This window comes from Mycteria americana, chromosome 4 (assembly GCF_035582795.1).
Source record: "Mycteria americana isolate JAX WOST 10 ecotype Jacksonville Zoo and Gardens chromosome 4, USCA_MyAme_1.0, whole genome shotgun sequence".
NCBI classification, from domain to species: domain Eukaryota; kingdom Metazoa; phylum Chordata; class Aves; order Ciconiiformes; family Ciconiidae; genus Mycteria; species Mycteria americana.
Genome location: NC_134368.1, coordinates 87487807 through 87504346, shown reverse-complemented (window position 1 = coordinate 87504346; position 16540 = coordinate 87487807). Strand labels below are relative to the sequence as shown.

General features: G+C 38.9%; 1 pseudogene; it reads right to left on the bottom strand.

Moving 5' to 3' along the window:
• Window positions 1-2950: 2950 nt before the first annotated feature.
• LOC142409244 (bifunctional heparan sulfate N-deacetylase/N-sulfotransferase 4-like) overlaps window positions 2951-16540 on the bottom strand; it is a 47550-nt pseudogene continuing 33960 nt past the window's right edge.

The window sequence follows — 16540 nt, the reverse complement described above, 5'->3', positions numbered from 1 at the left end:
ATAAACAGTTAAGAATAAAGGTAAATTTACATTTGAGATAGATGTCATATTTTAAAGCTATGAAAAATTAATTATACTGCAGTTACCAGGTTCGCAGTCTGTGAGTGCTGGTCCTTTGACACACCTGCTAAGCTCTGCAACTTACCACTGTTCACCCTTAATGTGTCACTAAAGTTACAAACTCAATGGACAATTAACTGGCAATAAAGTGTTTTTAATTTTGATAGGTCTACCAGAAGGAATTAACTGGACGGTGTTCTAGTCCTCATTTTTAGTACTTCAATGAGTTAGTCCTGCCAGTTTTACTTCTGACTTCATTTTTTTCCCAATCCCAACCTTTTGTAGATGTTTCATGATTTGCGGCTTAAGACTTTGTTTTGGCTTTCTTTCCTTTACCTGTATCCTTTGGAGTAGCCCACGTGCGCTGTGGGTACACGACGTGGCTGAACAGAGAGCAGCATCTCTTCAGCTCCTGCAGAAGGAGCGCGGGCCATGGCACTGGCATGGCCCCTGCAGATGCCAAGGGTTGCGGCCGCTTTCTGGGCCTGAGCCAGTTTCTTGGCACAATATTGCACTGGTCCATGCAGAGGTGCCCTGTGAAACTCCATCTGTCTACTCAGTGAGTTTTTTTGGATGCGGTTTCTTTTTGCTTTTGTTTGATATCTCTGAGTTTGATTTGTTTGATATCGACTCTGAGTCCAAGAGTTGAGTTTGACCACAATAAAGCATTTATGTGTTAGACTAAAGCAGAGAATAGTATCTACTCTCTTAAAAGATCTGCCCTAAGATCTTCAGTCTGCAACCTGAGTAGTCCTATTCCCAGAATACAGTAAGTTTTTAATCTTCTCCATTGAACACAATAACAAATGTTCTTAATGCTGCTTACTGCCAGATGGGTTTGGGAGGGTGCACGTGACCTCGCAGTGTCATGGACGTATCAGTTCCCTGCCATTTGTCCTGGAAATCATTCAGCAGCCGGGAATATATCTTAATTATTATGAGCTTCCCTCCTCAGTCTTTGTTTTTCACTCAGACTCTCCAGACTATAACACAGATTGAATGTGGCTTACCATTTTAAAGACAAAACCAAAATCTGTAAACCCTGTGAGTTTTCCCCAAAGTTCAGTTAATTCTAGAAATACTGATCAACATTTGAAGTGGTCTTCAAAACAAAATTGCAGTTCTTTTCAAGTTACATTAATATTGGACAGACTTGCAAAAGTCGTTTATGATGCTTTTCTCTTTTATGTGCCTTTGATTTTACTGTGCAGCTTGAATAACAGAGCAGCAGCTTGCCCGGTCTCTCTTCTCTGTCACAGTGGAGTTAAAAGTGCTGGCCACAGGATGACATACCCTAGACAAAGGGAAGGAAAGGTGGGATTTGTGGTGGCTTCACAGATGCCTGACAAAAGAGGAAATAGGAGGAAATGTGGGAGGAATGGGCAGTGAGGGATATCCACGTTCTGGCACCGGCAGGAAGGGGGAAAGGGCATGTCCACAGGGATCCTGGGGTTGAGCACAAATGAAAGCACAAAGAGGGCTTTAAACATGGATGAGAGGAGAAGAGGGAAAACAGCGGCTCAGCCAGAGACCTGAGCAGCCATGGCTTCAGAAACACAAGGGTGTGCATCTGGGGATCCAGCAACATGCAGCTGCCCTGGGTCTCAGACTTACTAACACTGTGAACACCATCATCTACACCACACAAACAGGAGAAAGGCACGTTTGCAAAGCTGTTCTTTGGGCACCTTGTAGTATCAGAGTTCTCTCACAGGTGAATATTGAAATTTCACCCACTACCAGAAGTTTGCCGAGTGTCTCACGAAACTAGTAAGTCTAAGCTCCCCCTGCAAATTCAGCTTTCAGGAAGTTGAACATACTGTTACACATCAATGGGGCCCATTTCTTGACTAAAAAAAAAAAAAAAAAACAGAATAAAAATCATGGCTAACTAGCATGTCCCAGCTCTCTCCTCAGCCTTGGAGGTACTCTTGAGGTATTCCTGCCCTGTCTGCCACCGGCCACAATGCTTAACTTAGTTGCAATTGATATTCATTATTTCCTTATTTAGCCTGAGAAGTAATTAGGTATGGTATGTCCTTCTACAGACATATCCAGAATGGAGTCATAATGTAGTCCATAAATAAAACCGACAATAGTTCAGTAGTGTGATAGTTTGACATTCCACAAATGAAGAAAAAAAGACAAACAACTGCAAATTGTTGTTTGATTTTTTTTAAAGTATAATTAATTACATGTGTAAATACATTAGCTACAACTCTGCACAAGCAATTAGACAACTAATTATAGAGAAAATGCAACTGAAGGCTCAAACAGATGACCACCCGCCTGCTAGGCATCCCAGGTGTTTATGTGCTCTCTGGGTTGTTTATTTAGTTTATAAAAACACATCTGTTCACAGGACTCGGACACAACTACAAAATGCAATACACAGAAGTACAAAGAAATGCAGCCCTCTCACAAGCAGGTTTTTTTTTTTTCCTTTTTCCTGCCACTGCTGTCAGCCTAAGAAAGAATTCTTGTACCCACCAAAGCACTTCACCACATCTGCTGAAATGCCACTCTTGCCACTGGGTCTTAAACATGTGCTCAGATGCTCTGCTCAGTAAGTCCTAGACTAGGTTTGTGTTTAATTGCTTTTCTTAAAATAGGAGGGTGCTATAACTTTTAGAACTTTTTTTTTTCATTCTTCAAGGCAGAATTATCAGCCAGAAACACATGGATTTTTTTTAAAAAGATACCCAGAATCGGATCTTCCACTATTCTTACCCTTCTGTAATGTACCATACTTAATGCCTGGAATTACATTTTAATCAATCCAGACATATGCAAGGCAGTACATATTGCCAGTGGGACATACACGGGATTATGTTGCTTAGAAGAAACTGTAAAGCGAAATTAGTATCTTTGCCTGGTTTTCATGTGTCCTTTAGCCACCTTCAGAGGCAAGCCGATATCCTACCACCTCCATGCTTAAATACTGATTTAAAACGTCAGAAGCAGCCTCTTCTTCTTCGAGTTCTACTCCTTTTCTTCCTGTTTTGGAACCATTTTCCTGGTGGAAAAAAATGGGATAATGCTTTACATGAGAATGTGCCATTTCTTCTGGGTTGCTGCGGTTCTTTTAAGATCTGCTGTTTTACCTCACTAAATAGAGTATTTGAGAAGGGATTTTTTTCAGTAATTTATTCCCTTGAGAGAAGTTTACAGCAACTAAACTAATTACGCATGAGTCTAAGTAAACATGAAAATGCTAATATGCTTCCAAGTGTCTGCACCTAATGAAGTAGGTTTTGTTTTATATTTATTTTTTTGGCTGTATGAAAGTCTCCCTTGTGACAGGAGCACTTCATTTCCTTTCCATGTTCAATGCCATCTCACCTTCTATAGCTCCTGTCTCAGTCAGGATGGGACAGGTTGCCCCAAAGTGTGCAGCAACACAGGTTGGACAGCCCAGTGATAAGCTTGACAGAAAGGATCTGGACTGAGAAAATTAAAAAATATAGTGTAATTAGGAAAAATATTCACCTTCACGTAACTGTTCGTAAAGACTTCATCAAGTCAAAAGTGCAAATACAACTTTGCACTGAAAAGCAGGGTTTTTTTAAAATAAATGTAGACTTTTTCTAGACTTTACTATATTATACTGGATAGTATTTGCATCTATAATACTATCCTCTGGCTCCATTAATACTGCAGTGCCCTAAATACTGAAGTTTAAAACTTCTGTGTTTTTTTAAAGGTTACCTCCTGGTTCATGGATGCCTATTTTTGGTTTTCAAACTCTTCTGTGCACTTAGTCTTTTCTTCTTCTAGCAGCTGACACCAAACCCCCTTCTCATGGTCAAGTGTGAAAATAATGTCATACATAAAAATATGGACATTTTTTAGTTCACATACTAATAGGTTGTTAGGAATGGGGAAAAATGCGTGGCTTATGACACCTCTTCCATTCTCATTCTCTCTCACATACTCAATGAAAGTTTCACACGAAGATGCTGTAACCTGCTGTAACTTACCTCATCTTAGTTCTCTTTGACTCTCTTACTTTCAATGTTTAGTAAAACACTTACGACAACTGGGTTTTTTTACCTAATGAGCAAGAAAGTAAGCTGCTGAGGTTTTAGCCACTGACTGCTCCAGAGTTACACAGCACCCCTTCGTGGTAAAGACTATTTTCCTAATGTAACAGAAAATTATGAGCGTAACTGCAAGTCTGATTCTGCCACTTTTAAGAAGTAGCAGGTAGAACAGCAACACTGTCAGTCTTTCAGGTATAATAATTATATTACTTTCTTAGTATTAACGAATGCCCATGTAGGGTCCTTGATGCTAAGTAAGGCTATTTGGGTAGCATTGTGCCAGATTAAGAGGTTATCACTCTACTTTCTGCCAATCCCACTGCCCATTTCATCACTACTGGAGGTTACAGACTTCTCCAAACTGTCAAGTAATGGCATGGGTAATTGCTTCTAACCCAGTTCTGTCTAAATGAATTCAACAGCTAAAGCACTTCTAATAATAGGGGTTATCTAACACACCTCAGTTCGGCAAAACTAGTTTATGGAGCGACTACACATGTGGTTACCCTGACATCTCTGAGAGGCTGGTAATTTCAGGGAAGGGGTGATGAGCAGCTGAAGATGAGGTGTGGAACAGCAGGAAAAATCTAACACAAGTTAACTGAATCCAAAATGGCAGTCTGATAGTAGGGTTTCTGTGCTCTCTCACCTTTACCTTTCAGATAGATGCACAATAAATATTGGTGTCTGGTTTAACAAAGCACTCTTTAGTGAACATCGGACTTCGTCAGCTGGTTCTTTCTCATGCCTCATTTTTCTTTTCAGATCTCAGAATATTAGCAGAGAGAACGCAATTACAGTACTATTAGTGAAATCATATGGCCTCGCTGTAAGCTTTCATCTTGTCAAACTTAGGGGGAAGGAGACAGCTGTGGACGTGCACACAGCTTTATTTATTTTTAATGAGAAGCAAGTCAATGAAATATGCTTCCACCGTGCTGAGTTACAGACTGTGTGAAGCACCCCTTTGAGTGCCGCCATGATACTAATGGAAGGGCTCTTCCACCCTTGAACATGACAAACTCGCTCGGGAGTGACAATGGGAAAGGCTTATGGAGCCCTTTCCTCCTGCTGCCTTCAGACACACACTGGCTCAGTATGAGGGTGTCAAAACTGTTTGTAATTGGCTTTGTCTGTTCCAGAGAGCAACTCAAGGGAGCTTTGCGAGGCACTCTTATCTGGCTCAAGGCCTAAAGTTCATCAGAATGGAAAAGCATGGCTGGGGTGGTTGGGCAAAGTAGACCTTACATGTGTATAGCAGGGGAGAGCTAATAAATATATTTCCATAATAACTCTCCCTGCCAGGAAAATTTTCTTTCCTCCTCTGCTGTGCCAGCTCAGTGCATCTACCCAGGGCTCTCTGGCCTCCTCTCATGCTTTTAGAAGCCACCTTCCCACCTCCTGCAGGTACCTGTGAAGTGCCTTACAGGCAAGTTAGTAACTCCTTCCATCTCTCTTTACTTTCCCACCCTCTCACCCCCTTTATTTTTTTTCCTGTTTTCTAGAGGTTAACTCATTCACAGCATCAAAATTTCAAAACCAATTTTTGAGAACTGGCAGAGCTCAGGGGATTGGTATACCGGAGGGCTACAGAAGTTGATTCCTGTGTCTACAGACAGTTGTAAATCTGGTTATATCTGATGGCTTTGTTAACAAGATCCAGAACTATGTCCCTAATTTCTCACTTTCATGTTTAGAAAATGCAACAAAGTTCTGTGTATCAGCAAGTGAAACTCTGAAATTCTGTAAGTCGGAAAATCTCAGCTCTGCTACTTGAGACTTCTTCAAGACTTTTACACACAAACAGAAGAGCATCACTGAGCTGAATATATGGTCCAGCTAAAAGTCTCTTTTATACAGATATCTAACACAAAGTCACGAAATGCAACAGCAAAAGAAAATAATCATGAATGTTTTTGTTGATTTTTTTTTTTTTCCTTTCAGCTGCATTAAAAAGTCCACAAAGATGTTCCTGAGGACATGGAAGTGATGGGTTTCTGACCTGAAAGATGTATAGAGTCACAAAATTAGATGCCTTCTTACTTTTAAAAGTCCTCCTTGATGCTTGTATTCTTTGACAGATTTCTAGTTAATTTTAAAATAAGACTACTTACCTGTGTTCGTCTCTTTTTGCCAACTATTTGGCTGGCCCCGCTGTATTTAACATTAATTTTGGTATCAGTTCCAAAAGGGTAAGATTTCCCTCTGTGAGTCTTTGGGGAAAAACGATCTCTCCTTTTTTCTACCTTCTTACAACATTCTCAGAACTATACCCATATACCAATTATTTTGGTAAGTGAATGACATTTCCCATATTCTTCCAGCCTCTGATTCTCAGTCTTGCCACAAAAGATGGTGGTTTGTAACTACTGGCTCTCAGCAGGCACCATTATTTTCAAAATAGTGAGATACTAAGAGCTGAGCAAGAATTTTGAAAATAAAGCTTAATTTAAAATCTTCCTTTCTTGAAATGTCAATGAATTAACTGAATTGAATTAATTTCCATTAAATGTCTTGAATTAACTGGAAATGTCTTGAAATGTCTTGAATTAACTGGAAATAGTTGGTTTAAAGAATTAACGTGGATTCTGAAAAAAAAATCTCTTGATATTTTCAAAAGGAGAATATTGTTTCTTAGTCTAGCTCTTTTTAAATTTTAGTCTACACTGGTGGTTTGCTGGAGATTTAGTTCTGCGAGACAATTTGGCAATTAACAGTCTCAGACATTTTCTAGCTACCCAGGAAGGACCTGAAGTTCAGAATTCATGAATTAGAAAAAACCCTGCCCTTAGAGAAATGGTTGTTCAGAGTTTCTGAACACAGACCATAAGGATCTGATGGCTGTAAATTACCATCAGCTTCAGCCCCAATCAACGTGTCCCATGCTGAATGGTGTCCGAAAACATTTTCATACAAATCTTTTTTTCTGCAAAATAATCATCGTACAAATCACAAGAAGACATCAGAATAATTACAATGCAGAGAAATTCCAACAAACTTTTGAACTTCATCTATTTCTATAATTGCATCATTTCTCAATTGCTGCCCATCTACAATTAATAGCTGTAAAAAGGAAAGAATATCTTTAACAAATTTAGCACATACCTGGTTAAGCTGCCACAGTTACAGCTTTAATAGAAGAGAAAGAGAGAGGCAGCAGATGAGGAACGCTGGTGTGGTATGTAGCCAAAGAGTGTGTGTGTGTGTGATGTTATTTGTCCTCATTTGTACACTCACCACTTGTGCCTATCCTAAGTGGTTTTACCTGTTTTCCAGTCTTATGTTTCAGTGATGAATATAAAGTCAATGTGTTTTCAGAAACTGGCCTTTCATTCAACCAGACTCAGGCATCTCTGTCCACACCTATTGAGCGCCCTGCTTAAGGCTTTCTGAAGATTCAGGCAGAAATCGTTGAATCAATTTCCATTTAATGACTGCTTCAAGGATAGTTTTACCACTTCACGAGCTAGAAACTTAATTATAAATTTTCTTTCCACATTTCACAAGAAAACTTTCTTGTTCCGGAGGCCGGAAGATAACATTTACCACAAGTGATAGAGGCAGTGGTGGCAATCCTGACGCGGGGTCAGACGTGATCACTTGTGACTTAAAAAACAGCCAGGGTTTTCCTGGGAGGCAGCCGTGGGAGGAGAGCTGCCAGGGACCGCAGCTACGACAAGCTGATCAAATTATTGTATCAACACCGCTTAGCAGTTTGCACTTGAGGCACGGAAAGCTTTTACCCTGCCTGAGGTTTTTACCTCTTTCCAGGCACACGAGCTCCCACCACTTCATAAGCAAAGTTTTCAGCAGCCAACATTGAAATTGGAGGGTTTTTTTTTTTAAAAACTTCCTCCATCGAGCGTACAAAGTTTTAAGTGGAAGAGATGGGATTATTTGAGTAGAGTCACAGATCTGCTCCACTACCTCCTGTCCTTGTCCCTCAGCTTGGCAGGAAAGCCCACCAGGCCTCAGGTGTTGCCCGGCATCCAGCACACGCATCCCCTCAAATGGCAAAAGCAGGTATTTTTATGTCTCTATAATGAGGGGTTTTTAAGTGCTTTTTATCCCACACTTGGCATTGCAGGATCCTGATGTCATGGAGTCTGAACAAAAAGCAGTATGCGTAGGTCTCCCGTAAAATACCATTTGCTCATCGCATTTGGACTGACACTTTCATTATTTTTCTTTTTTTTTTTTTAAAAAGATCCTAATTGAAAGCCCTGCAGAGCAGCTGTCAAGTTAAATTTATGACAAAGGTAGCTGCTTCTGCAGGTTGGTTTTCAAATTGCTGTCTAGAAATGTGACTGACACGCGTGTCACACGCATGACAGACAAATAGCTCGTTCCGAACAACTTTTAAAAAATCAGTATTTTTATAATTGTTCTGAGGTTCAGGAAATGGGAAGACAAAGGTGCTTTGCTGTTTTTCAGAGCTTTTATAGGCCGTGTTTCAGAAACTTACTTCCTCCGGAGAATTTCTCTTAAGGACAGCATTTAAGCGTAAGTTTAAGTCCCACTGAGATTTCAGCAATATTGAAGGCTGAGTACAGATTTAAATGCTGTGTTAAGAGGGTTGATTTTCTGACAGACTTTCAAAACCCACTATTGAGGAAATATGCATTTAAATAGGGGTTCACACCGCTAAGCTACGCAAACATTGCCAGCAATAATGAAGTGCTGGTATGCAGACCTTTCTGAACCACAAAGTTCCAAAATTTCCTGTTAGCTGAAATTTGTTCACGTCCTTTTGTCTGAAATCTTTTTCCCTATACTCATTTTAAGAGAAATTAGCAGATTAACATATTTTATCAGCTACTGGAGCTATTCTACCTTTTATTTTAATTAGGTTTGGGTCAGGTCCTGAAAAAAAGACAGGCTATTTCAACAAATGAATTGAGAAAGTCTTTGCGTCTTAAAAGTGGTATATAAGAGTGATTTGAATGTATATCCACCTGCCTTATTACATAATTACTTTGAATAGAAAAATCTGGTTTTCCTTGTTTTCAGGAGGAATCACTAATTCTGAAGAATTTTCTTAAAGAAATCAAAATTGTCTTTATTACAATGTCTTTGTATTTTGGGATTATTTTATTGTCTCTTTTTTCTATATTTCTTTAAATATTCTGACTGAAAAACACTTCTACTTTCAAAACCTTTATTTTTACAAGTTTCCTCCTTTCATCAACACGTATGTTTTCTCCAAAGCCTTTTAGAAAACTCCATTATAATCAGAACTTGAATTTAAAACAAAAAAAGAAAGTATGTAGTGAAAACGGTAGAACAGATGGGGGAATAAAATAAACCCCAACAAAATGCAAATTCTTTCAGCTGTTGCTTAAATATAATAAAGCCTTTAACATCACAAACAAGGTTTTTCTTTTCCCAATCTTCTCCTTCCTTGCCTTTGAATTTTTTTGCAGTAATTCCTAATATTGCTGCCATATCTTCAGCCACTTGGGTATGAAAAATATTGGGAGCCCTAGCATAGGTGGTTGTCCTGGTTTCAGCTGAGATAGAGTTAATTTTCTTTATAGTGGCTGGTATGGGGCTGTGTTTTGGATTTGTGCTGAAGACAGTGTTGATAATACAGGGATGTTTTAGTTGTTGCTGTATTGGTCAAGGACTTTTCAGCTTCCCGTGCTCTGCCAGGTGCAGAGGCTGGGAGGGGGCACAGCCAGGATAGTTGATCCAAACTGACCAAAGGGCTATTCCATACCACATGATGTCATGCTCAGTATATAAAGTGTGGAAGAAGAAGGAAGGGGGGAATTTGGAGTGATGGCGTTTGTTTTCCCAAGTAACTGTTACGCGTGATGGAGCCCTGCTTTCCTGGAGATGGCTGACCACCTGCCTGACCATGGGAAGTAGTGAATTAATTCCTTGCTTTGCTTTGCTTGCGTGCGCGGCTTTTGCTTTACCTATTAACCTGTTTTTATCTCAACCCTCAAGTTTTCTAACTTTTGATCTTCCGATTCTCTCCCCCATCCCACCAAGGGGGATTGAGCGAGCGGCTGCATGGTGCTTAGCTGCTGGCTGGGGCTAAACCACGACAGTGGTGCAGGATACCAATTGCGGTGTGCATTGATTAGACTTGCTAAGAGCAGGTTTTCCCACCAGACTACTTCTGATGTCAGTTTCTTTAGCTATTCTTATTTTTATCACATATTTAAATTCCATTATTAGGACTATTTGCTCTGTCTAGCCTTAGATGTCTAACGTGGCTGCCTAAATTAGGAGGCTGGTCTCATTAGGCTTTTCAACAGTGAGTGGAAAGAGACAGACTCCTTCACAGTCTGGGATTTAATTTCCATATCCATCATCAGTTATGGTCATACAGGCTGTCTAATGTCAGGAAGACAGCATGCCCATTTATTTGGGATCTTTATTTCCTCTTCCAGTCACCAAAAGGAGAAGAAGATCACCAGGTTTCAGAAAGCAGAGAAGGAGAAGCCTCATTTGTTGACCTGAGCATTCGTACAAAGCCACTAGTCTGCACTAGAAGAAGTAAGTATAATAGATGGACACAAATTTTTAATGATGTGAATTCTTTTATGTGTGGGTAATTATATCTACATGTGAAAAAGAGCAGCCTAGACTAGATGATGAATTTGGAAAGCTGGACCTTCAATAAACTTACAGGACCTAGCTCTCTATTTCTCACGTGAAAGCGGGGAATGCAAGATAGCCATCTTCCTATGTGAGTACTGTGCCTCCCAGGCTCAAGGCATCCCTTCTTCAGGATCTGTATCTCCTTTGGGATTTGCAGTCCTGCTGCGACCACTTCAGGGAAGGCGTGTTTCGGGGCTGCTGGATCCTCAGGCACACCCTGGTGCTGCTGGAAAATTGTTTTTGAATCCTAATGCACTGTTGGAGTGTCGTATCAGTAGCACAACGGTACTAAATGTATTCAGTTGGTGACAATAACAAACACGACTGTTCCAGATGTAGCATGGTAGGTGTCATACTGCACTCTGGTAGTTTCATCTAGGGGAAAAACTACAATGGATGGTAGCAAGAAGAGGCTACATCATTATACCTGACACCAGGAGTACGCCTGATCTGATGGATCAGTGAGAATGGTGATAATCTTGGCCTTGGGGGGCAGAGAAGGTGCTCATTTGGGAGCTTTCTCAGAATAGAAATAATTGGCACTTTTCTCGAAGAGGAGATGACTTGTTGCATTGACTGGAATGGGGAAAAATTCCAGGTACTTAGAGAAGTGAGAGATAGAAATATGGAATAAAAAGCAGAGTCATTCTCATCCCAAAACTATTAACTATAAATATTTCTATTTATTTATTATAGGTAGAATGTATCTCCAGGATATATTTATCTGTGCATAGAAATGATGAACATTAACTGAAATGAGACTGTAAGGATCTAAAAACATTAGGACTGTGTTTATAGAGAAAGCTTCAAGCAAATATATAATGTTACTGGTATTGTCACTATTTTATAGCAGAGTAAGGCAAAAAGCAGATATCCAGATTTCCACTCCAGTGCTAGTAGAACTACTATGTTACGCTTCCTCCCAGAAGAGCCCAAAGTAATCAATTTATCAGCGCAAAAAATATTTGAAATTTTACAATTTCCTTAATATTGATTCCTGCTCACTGATGAGCTCTAAAGAGCCCTGATTTACATCACGTTCAGTTAATATTACCAGTTTATTTATAGTCTACACCCAGAGTAGCTTATAAATTCATCCATGTATAGTCACAGAAGCACTGATAAAATTAGGTATTTATGAAGCTCAGGTACTAATTATTGGAGACTGGGCTGGCTGAATGATGCTTTTTATCTGCAGGGTACTGCAACTAGACAAGACTAATCTTTTAAGCTTCAAAACTCAAGCTAGGGGTTCCAATCACAAACTAGCCCACTTCTCCCAGCCAAAAAAAAAAAAAGGAAAAAAGAGGAAAACCCCCCACAAGTCTTCAGATAATAGCTGACTGACTGCGACTGACCTTCTTCCTACCGCTGATGCTCAATGTTTTCACAATGTTGTGGAATCACTCATCCTCCTCACTTGTCACCTCCCACCCTCAAATCTGTACACAAAGGCTTGTTGCTCCTAAGAAGTCAGGAGCATCTTTGGATGCTGCGATGATTTGGTTGGTTTGTTTTAGCGATGCCTCCTTCCTGCTTGCACAGTTCTGACAACGGCGTCCAACTATTGCTGATGGGCAGCCTGAGCGAAGGGTGTCAGTTCCTTGCTGTTGAGGACTTCTGGCTGATTTCTGACAAGGAAATGCTGGTGAGGCAGTTCCTGGGATCGGAATCCTCAAGCTAATCCCAACAGCTCCGTTCTGTCTTATATGTTTGTCATGAAATAAACATTATTGGTATCTGAAATGGAGCCACGAACAGCTGTGCTAATTATACCAAACCAGCACCTTTATTTAATTACCCTTTTTATCATTATTAACTAACTAGTAAATTGAATATTTACACAACACATCAAAAAAATGCAGAGTACACATAACTCAAAAAAAATCTGTGCCTGCCTAGAAACCATTACCACCCATGGACTGTATAGTTTATAAGAAAAATGCAGTTAAAGCGGCCTGATTGTATAAAGTGCTTGACAGGCGTGTTCTCTCAAACATTTTTTTCTTTAATTTATGGAATAATTGCGGTTGCTACTGGAGCAGTTTTACTTAGAGCTTCATTACTGCACAGTATTAATTGTCATTTTATAATACAGTTTAGTACATTCTTCCTTCATATATTGACTTACAATATTTTGATCCAGTACAAAAATTCGCCCCTCACACCAGTTTACTTCAGTAATTCTCAGACCTACTACTTTTCACATGATTTTCAATATGTTAGTTCATTTTGCACATTTTGGTGACCTTCTGTGAGAACAAAAGGCACTGGATCTCGCAGGATACATCCTTTAAAGTAATTTTCATAATAGCTTTGTGATTAAGCACTGCTTTTTCCTGTAAAAATCACCAAACACTTTCAATGCCTTCGACACAAATAGCTCCTGCTATTTAAGGTATTGACAAAACACATAATAACCATACCTGGTTGCTATGGCAGGAAAATCTAAACTCTTGGGTATAAAAGATTTGGCACGGCAAAACGGTGGGAGTTAAATGGGAAAGAAAAGCTATCTCAGGCAGCATGAACTTGCAGGATTTAAGGGAGGAGTGGGTACTTATGTAGTAAATGGCAGGACTATGCAATTACTGTAGGGTATGTATAAAAGAAACAACAGCTGTTCTGAAGCAGATACAAGCTAATGTTCAATCACTAAGGTTTAGGAGGAAACATCTCTTTTGATAGATTAAACCATTAACTACAGTGTTTCCTGGACTTTTTTTTGGTACATCCTCTGAAATAAGTGAATGAAGATCATTATAGCTGATGCTATACTGAATTATGTACCTCTGCAGTCAGGCTCACTAATGCAGTTTCTATTCATGCAATTCCTCAAAACAGAGATGTTGGAGAAATTCAATAGTAATAAAGGAAAAATAGTGCTTTTCCCCAAATGGACAAGAGGTATATGAAACCAAGGGATTTGAACAGTGTTACTGACAGAGACTGCTATCAACTTGTAATCCCCAAAACCAAAAATCCAAATGGTGGCGGTAGTACAGAAACATGTGGCCACAAGCATCTTCAATAGCATCTTGTACCTATTTATGCTAGAGAACAATCCTCATTTCCATGTAGACAGATAGCACTATTAGTCCCATTAGCATGAAGACAAAAGAAAAAAAAAGCGGATGCAAAAAGGTGCAGTATTTATCAATTTGCTAAATTTAACTAATTTTCTTCCCAGCCAATGCCCTTATATTAGTTATTCCCATCAAAAAAACTGCAGTTTTCCAAAGGGTCTTGATCTATGGATATTACCAGCAACTGAAGAATGGATCATTAAGAACCAGCCCAGAGTAGCAGCACCTTTTGAAAATGAAAAATAAAACAAGTCAGTCTCAAGAAACAAGAGCAACACATTTATTCTATTTTTCCTTAAATGTAATTATTCTGACATTCATAATGGAAAATCTACGGTCTGAACATATAAACCATCTATGTCAAAATTTTACTCCAAATAGTTTAAACTATTAACATGAACATGTTAAACCTCTAATTTTCACCGCTTACCTTGCTTCTTTTCCTTCTCCTTTGTTTTGACACTCAAGATAATTAATGAGGGAAATCAATTTCACTTTTGCTATGAGAGCTAGTGCTCCTTTTTTATCATATTCATATCATAAACAATAGAGCCTACCAACACAATACTCGGATACATTCAAAATATATATCAATTAAGAGTGGCATATTTTAATCTTGGAAGCATTGAATTGGTGCTGAATATCATACATTATGCTATGAGAAGCTTTATCAGAACATACGTTTTAGAGTAAATTTGGCTTATTATTATCAAAACATGCACACTACTAAAGAAATTCCTCCTCCAGTAATCCAACAACAGTGTATCGTAGCTCTCTAGGAGGAAAACACAACTGAGTTTTCTATGTATCAGTGAGACTATACTAACTCCTTTGCCAAATTCAATGCTTAAAAAACATCTTTTAAAACATATTTACATCCTACACAGTTAAAATTCCCTTCCCACATGTTTCTTACCAGTTTTCTGAGGTCCTATTACAAGAATTTTGAGTAATTGGTCAGAACTCTTTTCCTTGACCAGATGTCTTTTATCACTGCATGGATCCTAACAGAAAAATACTATATTTGCAGGTGAGCAGTTTTCCAATCTCAAAAATGCGGAATTTCTTCCTGTAGAAACTCTTCACTTACACCTGCTCAGTGCTGTAATACTGCTCAGCGTCGCAGCTGACATCCTGCTGGTAGGTCCCTTTTGTCTGAGTCACAGTGAAGAAGATGCTGAACAAATTTTGCCTTTTATTCCCCAAAATGTAAGTTGTTCAATAACAACTATTCAAATTATTTCAAATAGCTTTTGTTGGTACGAATTTCATTTCTCTAATGCAAAAGATCAACCGTTCCTTTCATAAGCGCATATACGAATCTTGATGAAAAATAGTCACAAATTAGAAAATGCATTCAGTATGATTCCCACCAAACAGAAATATCTTCAAAAATACAGACTTTCACAACAAATTTAATACTGCTATCAATCAGCTCTAGTTAGAGATTTAGGTAAAAGTAATTCCAAAATTTGTTAATTTGCTAATATACCCATTTGTTAATGGGTATAGATGTCCAGGAAACAATACGATCTTATGTACACTTTTCCAGACAGAGCTGCCTGGTATTCCCATCTCTAGCTGACGGAATCAGGGCAGCTGCAGGACTAGGACTTTGAGACACTGACTGCTCCTAAAACAATAATACTTACAGTTTCAGGTGGGTCCACTTTGAAAAAAATTGGATAGGTTCACAGAGGGGTATAAACCCCAGATGGTTATTGCCACAGCTGGACAAACGGGTCACGAAGATGCTGATCTCCAACACAATGACAGGTCTGAGCTCACTGTAGTGCTTTCAGATCATGATAACACGTGGCAGGAAATGAAGAATTAACTCAGGGAACTCTCCTAGTACTCTAAACTTAGTTAAGAACTAACGTTAGTCAAGAACTAATGAGAAGATGTCTTTGCAAGACTTCAAAATTGCTCTCACACTAAGCTTATGCATAAATTTGTTCCTGTTACGTTTTGTGTAACAGTGTTCATTAATTATCTTCTCATCTCTGAAAAACTGCATAAATATCACTGCAAAAAAGCAATTAAAACAAATAATCCAAAGTGGCATAACACTTAAAATGTTTATAGAATCATATTTGACAAATACTTAGAATTTGAAACTAGTATTCATTCTTAACATCCCAACCTGCATTTATTTTTAGCATGAATGTAGTTCAGCTGACCTAAGCAGAACAATTCATTATGCTAGATTTGCACTTAACTATCTTTTGGGCCAACATAACCCTATTAGATGTAATTACTCCACCATTATATTCATTGAAATCCTAACATACAGCATACTTCAGATGTAATTTTAAGACCACCATCTTTCTTAAAGATTTTCCAAATTCTGGCACAGTGCAATGAAAATTAAAAATATCATAAATGCCCTTACAATCAAGGAGGTCTTCATTTCCCCCCAGATTTATAATAAAAGTCTCCCTCTAAAGTTCTGTGCTCCAGATGCTAACCTGGAACGCAGAAATCTCAATTCATATCTCCGCTCCAGTGGGACTTTAGGCTAATAACTTCGTATCTCCATGTCTTAAATACCCCTTCTGTTAAAAGGGGGTAAAAATGCCTCCCAGGAACTATTATGTTGTCAACTGCTTGGATACTTCAGGTGCATTTACATAAGTGGCTTCCATGATATGATACTAATAAGGGAAATCATGGATTATAACGCATTTCACTATCGTTAATTTTATTGAATCCAGTTTAATGGATTTATTTCTCTTC